This window comes from Cryptomeria japonica, chromosome 7 (genome assembly GCF_030272615.1).
Source record: "Cryptomeria japonica chromosome 7, Sugi_1.0, whole genome shotgun sequence".
In the NCBI taxonomy this organism is placed as follows: domain Eukaryota; kingdom Viridiplantae; phylum Streptophyta; class Pinopsida; order Cupressales; family Cupressaceae; genus Cryptomeria; species Cryptomeria japonica.
Window position 1 is genome coordinate 271,960,376 of NC_081411.1, and position 9,401 is coordinate 271,969,776.

The 9,401-nt window shown below is 36.5% G+C and overlaps 1 long non-coding RNA gene across 3 annotated transcripts; it reads right to left on the reverse strand.

Annotated features, from left to right (window-relative positions):
* Window positions 1-329: 329 nt before the first annotated feature.
* Window positions 330-7,610, reverse strand: LOC131058811 (uncharacterized). 3 transcript variants are annotated; one of them, XR_009109650.2, is made up of 3 exons: window positions 7,332-7,610; window positions 6,846-7,171; window positions 330-679 (listed from the first exon to the last, which is right to left on the reverse strand). It is a non-coding gene; the product is annotated as an uncharacterized LOC131058811 (long non-coding RNA). The 3 variants fall into 3 exon arrangements; XR_009109648.2 differs by having other exon boundaries at window positions 7,325-7,610; XR_009109649.2 differs by lacking the exon at window positions 330-679 and having other exon boundaries at window positions 6,544-7,171; window positions 7,325-7,610.
* Between the last annotated feature and the right edge of the window lie 1,791 nt (window positions 7,611-9,401).

The following is a 9,401-nucleotide window of genomic DNA, read 5'->3' on the forward strand; positions in this document are numbered from 1 at the left end:
TGCATAGCTATTGGGAAAATTAATAACATGAGAGAAATAGTTCCCCACTACCTCTATCCTCACTTTATCCTCATGTACAAACTATTCACCATTCACCTTATTAATGCTCCTGCCAAATATGATACGATCCATATCAATGGATCAGCATGCTGCCAATCATAAGCCATGTCATAGATTAACACAACAATAATGGGAAACAACTAATTAATCCTACACTTAAATAAAAAAGAGATGAAGAAAGGAAGATAGATAGAAACTGCACCAGAAAATCATACAGAAAAGGAAATGAGTATCCAAAGTAACACTTGAAAAAAAATTCATTGGGAGATTTCAAGATTGAATAAAGTAAATATAACAATAATGATGTACAAAACAGCTGCTCTTCAAGACTTCATTGATTCTAAATATCAACCTTGAAATTGAAAGCCAATATAATATTATCAATGGTGTCAGTTTGTCATATTTGAACAAAGACTATATTCAACGACAAACTAATCATAGTCATATAAGAACAAATAGTCATGTTCCAAGGAAATATCTTGTCAAAGTATGCATATTTACAAGGTTGTATAGCACTTTTAAATTTTTCATCAGGCATAAAGTGCATCTGTTGCTCCTCTTGTAGTACATGTCTTGCAGTTTCATTCAGGCTATGACCATTCAAAACTATTATGATGAACTGCATTGCAAGAGAAGTTGACTGATAAATATAAAAAATGAAGAAAGAGAATAAAAGAAAATAATGCACAGAAAATAAAACATAATATAAAAGCAACATGTACTATACCACTTTAAATTGACACAAAAGAATACCTGCTTCAAATTAGGGATACAGAGAACAGAGGAAACATTTTCTGTAGCTTCTTCCTGGTGTTCAGGAATGTCTTGCTCACATAAAATAGTTTAGTACTCTATAGAATAATAATTAAATTTTAGGAATTATGGAACTTTGCACCAGAGAAGACTGCCAAAAAGCCATTCTTAAGAAACAATAATCTAGAGGGTAGAGAGATGAGATAGACTGTATTGAAAGTAACAATCTCCAGAGCCTTTTGCTCAATTGTTCAACATGGAATTTTTATTTTTTATTTTATTTTATTTTTTTTGGTCGGTAAACGGCATAGCCAAAATATTTATATTAATAATTTGTCCATATACATAATAATGATTCTAGATTCATCAGTGCTCAAGAAAAAACTGAGCAGATTCATCTTTAGAAAGCAAATTATTCCTCTGGAGAAATCTAAGAAACAAAAGAGTTTTCGGAAATATATAAAAAGAGGCATCTGATAGCCTCTAAAGTCTAAAGATTAAGGCCTATATTCTTTAAGCACCCTAATTCTTTGCGTATTGGCCTAAATTCTTCAAAACAGAACAAAGATATTTTTCCAAAAAACAATTTCATATCTATGTCAATCGTTCATCCAGCCCTAAACTAGAGCAACGGCCCAAGCACTTCCACTTCCTCGCAGGCGACCCCTTCTTCTTCTTGGCACTCCCCTCCTCCTGTGGCCATGGTCCCGTTGTTGCTCATCGTTGCTGCCTGCGGCATTCAGTTGCTCATCCCGTTCGTTCTTGGGTGGAAGAAATCCATTCAACCTTGCAAAGTCCACGAACTCATCCTCTCTATTCTTGTTCTCTGGCTCATCCTCCAAGAGCTGCCATTTGAGAAACCTGATTGCCATTGCAGCAAATGCCCTGTGCTGCGTAATGTTGTGACGTTTTCACACATCGCTTCATTGCAAATGGAGACCCCCTACTTTTTAGGCCCTTCTGGTCTTCTGGCTTTGTTTTTGGGGTCTTTTCGCAGCAGTCTCATCAATTTCTCCGCTTTGCAAGTGTTTGGGGGTCATATTGGTCAAGTCTGCCTTTCGTTTGAGCAAATTCGGCTAAGTCTAGGACTCGTTTTGTGAATTTTAGGGTTTTTGCCTTCTGTCCTAGATTTTAGGGGTTCCCATTAGGGTTTTGGGAAAACTGAACATACAACTGGAATCAGGACCCTTCAAGGGACCTCCCAGTAAAATTTGAGCCCAAACGGAGCAACTTTCTATTTTTAGAAAGTCCCTATTTTTTAGGGATCTTTTGGGGTCTCGGAATGTCGTCATTTTGCCAAAAATCAAACTTACTATTTTTAGTAATTTCTTTTTTTAGTAAGTTTTTATTTATAGTAAGTCATTCCTGCACCTTGTCTAGGGGTCTAACACTGACACCTTGAAGGTTTCTATTTTTGGAAAGTCAGTACTAGCAGGGTCAGTCAGACAAGGCGACGAGGATCAGGCGTTTGCAGATATTTCTAATTCCTGAGAATCAGATAGCAGACAGAGAGCCAAAAATTGATCCAGTGCTGGAAGCCTATGCCTAAAATGGAAAGCTCAGAAATTCGCCAAAATGAGGAAGGCAAGGACAGATGGAAAATTCCATGAATCCATGGCATGGTGAAAATTCCACCCAAGGATGCCGTTGGGCGCCAAAATGAGGAAGGCAAGGATAGATGGAAAATTCCATGAATCCATGGCATAGTGAAAATTCCGCCCAAGGATGTAGTTGGGCGCCAAAATGAGGAAGGCAAGGACAGATGGAAAATTCCATGAATCCATGGCATAGCGAGAATTCCGCCCAAGGATGCAGTTGGGCACCAAAATGAGGAAGGCAAGGATAGATGGAAAATTCCATGAATTCATGGCATAGTGCAAAATTCCGCCCAACTATGTAGTCAGGCGCCAAACTGGAGAAGGCAAGGACGGAAGGAAAATTCCATGAATCCTTGGCATAGTGAAAATTCCACCCAAGCTAAAAGTTGAAATTTTGCCTAACGCATGGAATCCAAGGAGTCAAGGAGGAATAAAAAGCAAAATTCCCCTCGGGCAAATTTTTGAATTTGCTATTTTTAGACACCAAATCTCGACGGAGTATGGAAAATTTTATAGATTCGGAATCGGGATGGAATTCTCCATCCAATGAACCTAGCTCCTAAATTTTAGGAGGATCCCTAAAAAATAGGGATGTTGAAAAGAAGACATGGACAATTCACAAAACAATGAATTCCTTCCTCAGGAGGAATTTCCGCCCCAGCCTTGTGGAGGGCGCCAGAATGAGGAGTGCATGGAGAAACAGGAAAATTGCAAGAGTCCTTGACCAAGGCATTTTAGCACCCAAGTGAGAGAAGGAGCGCCAGATAGAGGGATGCAAGGAATCCATGGAATTGAAAGAATTCCCCACCAAGTGTAAAATGCTGCCTAAGAACATAGGAGTGCGCTAAAATGATCTTCTCATGGACAGTGCACAAAGAGATGAATTCCTTCATCGGGGAAGAATTGCACCCAAGAAGAAGAGATTCCAGGAAAGGTGAAAAATTGACTAAGTGTTTGAAATTTCTTCCTTCAAGACATAGTTCTTGGAAATCATGAAAATTGGCTAAGGTATGAAGAATTTCCTTCCTCAGGGTAAGGAACAAATTTCTTTCCAAAGGAGAATTCCTCCACAACAAGAAATCACATCCAAGGATGAATTGAAGATAAAATTTCTAAGGCAAGGAAGGAATCAGGGATGAATTAAACAAGAAATTTCCCCGAGGAAAAGTTTTTAAAAACCCATTTCTAGGCATCAAATCACATCCAAATTTCAAAACTTTTTACAGATTTGCATTCGTAGGAGAATTTTCTCTCTCCTGGACCGTGGAACCCTAATTTGGAGATTTTCCTAAAAAATAGGAAATGTGCAGAATTGATGAAAAACCTTCTCTGAGCAAGGAAAGTTGAAGAGACTTAAAGAAAATTCTTCCTGAATCGAATTTTCCCTCTCCAGCGATTCCAGATGTACAGGAGCAGATATACGACGGCGGGGTCCACTTGCATGGCGAGGATCTATTGAACATGTGGCAGTAGAGTGGCGCATTCTTTATCGGAATATTTGACCAAATGGCGACCCGGTCATTGCATGTTGAATTTATGACAGATTCTCCGTGCATGTCGTCATCACTAGCAGAATGATGGGCATTTATGATGGTGTCGGTTATATTCTGGGCATAATCAACATCATGGGGCACATTTAATGTGCTAGTGGGCGCTATTTTAGGCTTTTTAAATTAATTGTACATGGGCATAATGGGTTATTAATTGCCGATTCCCACCTTGTTGCACCTTGAGTGGGGAATCTTTAGGGCAAACCCTAATTAGGGTTTTGCATGTAATCATGGCTTGAGGCCTAAATAAGGGGGTGACCCCCTCATTTGTAAAAAGGAGGGAGCTTTGTATGAAATTGTTGCGATAGGTTTTGAGATAATAACAGTGAAACATTGTTCTCTGATGGTGTCCACTAAGTTATTTTTTTCAAGACTTATATGGTTTCACCTTCCTCACTTAGATTAGAAATAGTAATGGTGTTTGATGAATTTCCATGGTTCATACTTTTTGCATCTTGCTGATTGTAAGTTGCAATGTAAAGTTAGCCTGAACCCCCTAAATTTGTGGTAAGTTCGATTGTGGATGGTCATTTGGATTGCGCCCTTTTTTGGGTATTCAAATGTACTTTCTCGATTTGAAAATCCTCTAGCATCCCCAGAAGATTGCACCGGTTCTTGCGGAGTTGTAGTTGATCTTGGCGAAAAAGAGCTTGGTTTATTTCAAATTTGTCCACCAAAGCACTGTTCATTGTTATCACTGCCCTTAGGAGTAGATTTAGATCCTCCTAAACCCTTTCCCCTTTATTTTCAGTTCATCTTAGTTCATTCGAAGTAGCAGCATCACAGAATTGCCATATCCGATGATGGAGTTCCAGCCACAACAAAGAAGTGAAAGAATGATGCAAACGTAAGGCCCCTTGGATTACCAGCAATCACATCAGCCAACTGAGTCACGTCCGTAGCATAAAGGAACCTTGGAGTCAATTGTTTGAACTTCTTGCAATCTTAGCATGCAATCGTACTTTGATCAAGAGAGAGTGAAGTGACCATTAGGCAACTTTATTTTTTGTTCGACGTAGTCATAAAAAACGCATCAACAGGTAAGAGCAAGCCCTTTAAGATCCAAGAGAAAAGGAAAGTAGTTGATTACTTCCCCAAGGACAGAAAAGAGAATCATATCTCCTAGACGAGGGATTCCAGAATGAAATAGAGCACAATTCAAAACTGTTTGCAAGCCCCCCAAAACATCTTGGTCAAGCAATTCCCTTGTTATTGAGAGGACCTCCACTTTATCTACCTGGTTATTAAGGAGGGATGCCACGAACCTTGAGGAAATATAAGTGTTGTCCCTTGGATATTCCCTCCTGGTCAGGTGACCACTTAACATGGAATTAATTTTCATGAAAAAAAGAGTTATTTTTTCCAAAGACATAACTGCATTTATATTTTTCATTTGAAATATACATACACATGTACAGATACATGAGCATCATAGAGGGCTGAAAAATAACAAAATTTTAAGAAATGTTAAATCTTTAGATAGCAAAACTGAAAAAGGAAATACTACGTATGATTATAAATTTCATCAACTTTTTTTCAAAATGTTAACAATACTTAAATTTAATCTCTTTATGCAGACATTGACTTTTGAAATTAGTACTATTGAACGGTACTAAAAATATTTATAGCATGCAACTATAAATTTCCGTATTCTTTCTTCAAAATGTTAACAATACTTAAAACCTAACCCTTTATGTAGACATTAATCTTAACTTGTACCGTACAGCAATATGACAAATCATAACAATATCATAACAGCAATATGATATTATATCCGATCTTAATAGAAATAGATCTTACCTATTTGCTACCAATGACCCTCCCAAAAACATTCAAAATCCCAATACCTGAGGAATAGAATTGTATATGAGTTTGTCTCAATTGCTGTTCATAATTCTCCATGTTCAACTTACATTATTGATCCTTATACTACTCAACTAAGATTATTACCTGACATTTGGGCTTATGTTAACTAACTTCCATATTTATCCGATTATCTATAGCAATATTTAGATAAAATAATATATATTATATACTCACACGTAATCTTTTCCCTCATTGCATCTGGGCTAAGCAGGAGTAGGTGTTTGATCAAATTTTTACATAAAAACAAAAAAGCAAACACCCCATAGACTCAGGTGAGATATAGTGAGCATAAAAAATTGACACCTTGTGACACAAATATCAGATGCTATACAGGAGTAGTTGTTTGATCAAATTTATACATAAAAACAAAAAAGCAAACACCCCATAGACAGGTGAGATATAGTGAGCATGAAACATTGACACCTTGTGACACAAATATCAGATGCTATAGGTTTGATGGTACTAGTTTTGACACTTTTAGTCACATGCACTACCCTGTCTTCTTTGAGCTGAAATAAATCAGCTGGGTAGTAGGATTTTTTGACACTACATATTAGATATCAAGCACTGAAGTTCTAAAACATTAGCCCACAACACCAATGTGACAAGGCACAAGATGACTTAAGATAAAGAATACTATCTGAACAAAATCAATCTTAAATCAGCAACCCTGAGCAAATCAAACCAAATGCATAATTGTGATCAACAAACCCCTAGAAAGTGGCTACAACTTTCAGAATCTAGAAATCCATTGCTGCAGTTTAAAACCTCATGTGGCAGTCATTTATAGAAAAGAAAATTAGGTATTAGCAGAGCAGATTCGCTGGCTTTTGAATAAGTGTGGAGTCTGGATTAACCTACAACTAAAAAATTTAACATTAATACTCTTAAGAAGTGCAATATTTATTAACTTGTTTAAAATGCCAGAGCTGTCCAGACTCAATTTACCTCGCTAAACACAAAAGGATATTTTGAAACAGCACCAATTTCAACAATAGTTAATGCCAAAATTGATAACCTATATTTTGCTGACATCCTCAATCAATTCCTTATGCTTTTTCTTCTCCTATTGTTGGATCTTCAAATGCCCTTCCTTCCTACTTGGCTCTGTTGATGCAACAGGGTTACTCGATTATGGCTTTGGACCTGCAAGAAGAAATTGATGAATGTCTACATCCTATTTCAATGAATACTCGCCATGTATATCATCATGCATAATAGGTGTTGCACACAATCAAAAAAGAAATTTGTAAAACTTGCTTGATATTTTTCTGAGCTTCTTTCCCATTGGATAGTCTTCTGAAAAGATTTTGCAGGAAAATGAAAACCCCAGGAAAATACCCACTGCCCAATCACAAGCCAAATAAATGGTAAATGTTTAAGTAGTTAAAAAGTTGGAAAAACCGAAATTTGACGAGTCTATACTTTTCCTGTTGATCCCAAGTGTTTAAGCAAATAAAAAGTGGCAAAAACCAAACTTTGATGTCTATGTTTTACCTCTTACCCTCTTTTCCCATTGGACAGTCTTTTTGAAAGAAGATTTTGCAAGAAAATGAAAACCCTAAGAAAATGCGCACTGCCCAATCTCAAGCCAATTAGAAAAACTAAATTTTGATATAAGCCTATGTTTTCCATCCCACGCGCTTATCAAGGTAGCTTAATGCCCTTCTATTGACGTGAAAACAATAAATCTCCGCCTATATAGACACAGACTAATAATGAAATAAAATCAGTATCTTATCAGCTATTTTGTCGACTGCTTAATTTACTATAATTGTGAGAAGTTTTGAAATCGATATTGTGTAACTTCTTTTTCCTATGGGATCAGCTTTATAACAAAAATCCAATTTTACTTCAGCCAAAAAATAATTTCATCAATCAATAAGAAATTTGTCTAAAACATGAAGAAAACATTGAATAGTGAGAATTATCCCATATAGTCTAAACCAAATTCAAAATAAGCCCATTCTAGGAGAAGCCACTTTGATACACATGGGCCAAAAGTGTGTTTGATAATATCTGTCATAAGCATGCTAAGTTTTATAAATTGTAATCTTTATTTTAATCCATTTAAAGATAATCTATTGATCTTAAAAGAAATATGAAAAAGTGTTTTAATTGAAACCTAAAGTGATTGAATGTAATAATCACTTTAGTTACTATTAATAATTTTTTACCCTCATCAATATACTTCAAATAATATCTTATTTTATCAAGTAACTTATATTTATTTTAGAAGTATCAACTTTATAATCTTACAAATCATTGTCATGAACAGCTCCATGTCGCAATCTTTCATACATACATTAATTATGGTAAGCTCCCACAAAATATTAGGATCATTCCTAGACCCAAATCTATACTTTGAGGAACTTTCATTTATACTTTTGACAATTAGAGGCTTCATAGTTCATATACCAATAATAGAGTCTCCCTCCACGCATCTAGGATGGAATCTTCAACCTTCTATTAAATCCAAGCTATATGTTGAGCTTATGCATCCAATACAATCCATATATATTGGTGTGCTAGTAAATGCTTTCTTTTAAATGTTATGCCAATATTGGTGTATGAATACACACAAACCCATATAGAGACTAAAGCATGCAAATGTCACTTGTTCACCTATACATAGTGTGACTAGCTGATGTAGAGTGTTTAAGAGGGTTAATGAAACGGTAAGGTTGTGGTTTCAAGCTTCACACTCTAGGTTACACATTAGGTTGCTCAACTCAAGGTTCTCAACTTTTGACTAAGTCTCACAACGTGGCAAATTGAGTCAACACAACAAAAGACACTCACAAGGTTAGGGGCATGAATCCCATAATGTCCACAAACTCAAATGGACTCACACCAACCAAAATCACCTTTGAAACAAGTCCTTTTAGGCTATCCCACACTATTGGCTCTATAGGGGTGACTAGGTCCTAAGACCCCTACTTAGAGAGATTTTTGGCCATATATTTTGACACACTGACCCTAGGCATAAAAAAGGACTACTTCAAGATACCCTTTTGGAAGTTCGCAGACATATGTCTGTTGGTATTTTGGTATGGTTTTGTCATTGATGTCAACACCTACTAAATACTTATCAACACTTTGGAGATTCAGCAACATTCGCTGGCAAACAAGTAACTACTGAACAATTACTGGTATATGGCTCACCGGCAGGATATAAACATCACCGACACTTGGAATGACATGGAAGACACCTGGTAATGTCGAAGACATCATGGGGACACCTTGTTTTAAATAATTAATCATTGGTATATTCATACTTGCATATTTGCTTTTACCGGCAAATAGGTCCAGGGTTATCTAGGGTTACACCGGCAGGTTTAACTCTTCCAGATCAGCATGGCACGCTATGGAGTTAATCAATTAATTTTGTAAATGCATTGAGCCGACATGTTCAATCGGTTATTGCATCAGATATTGTATTAGTTGTAAAATGATTTTATTGTAATATCTTGTAGAGCTGACCTACTATAATTGGTATTAGGTTATGGTATAAATGTAAGATCAAATGTGGAATGCGAAAAAGGTTGTGTGAGAAGGTATATGTGAGATTTAG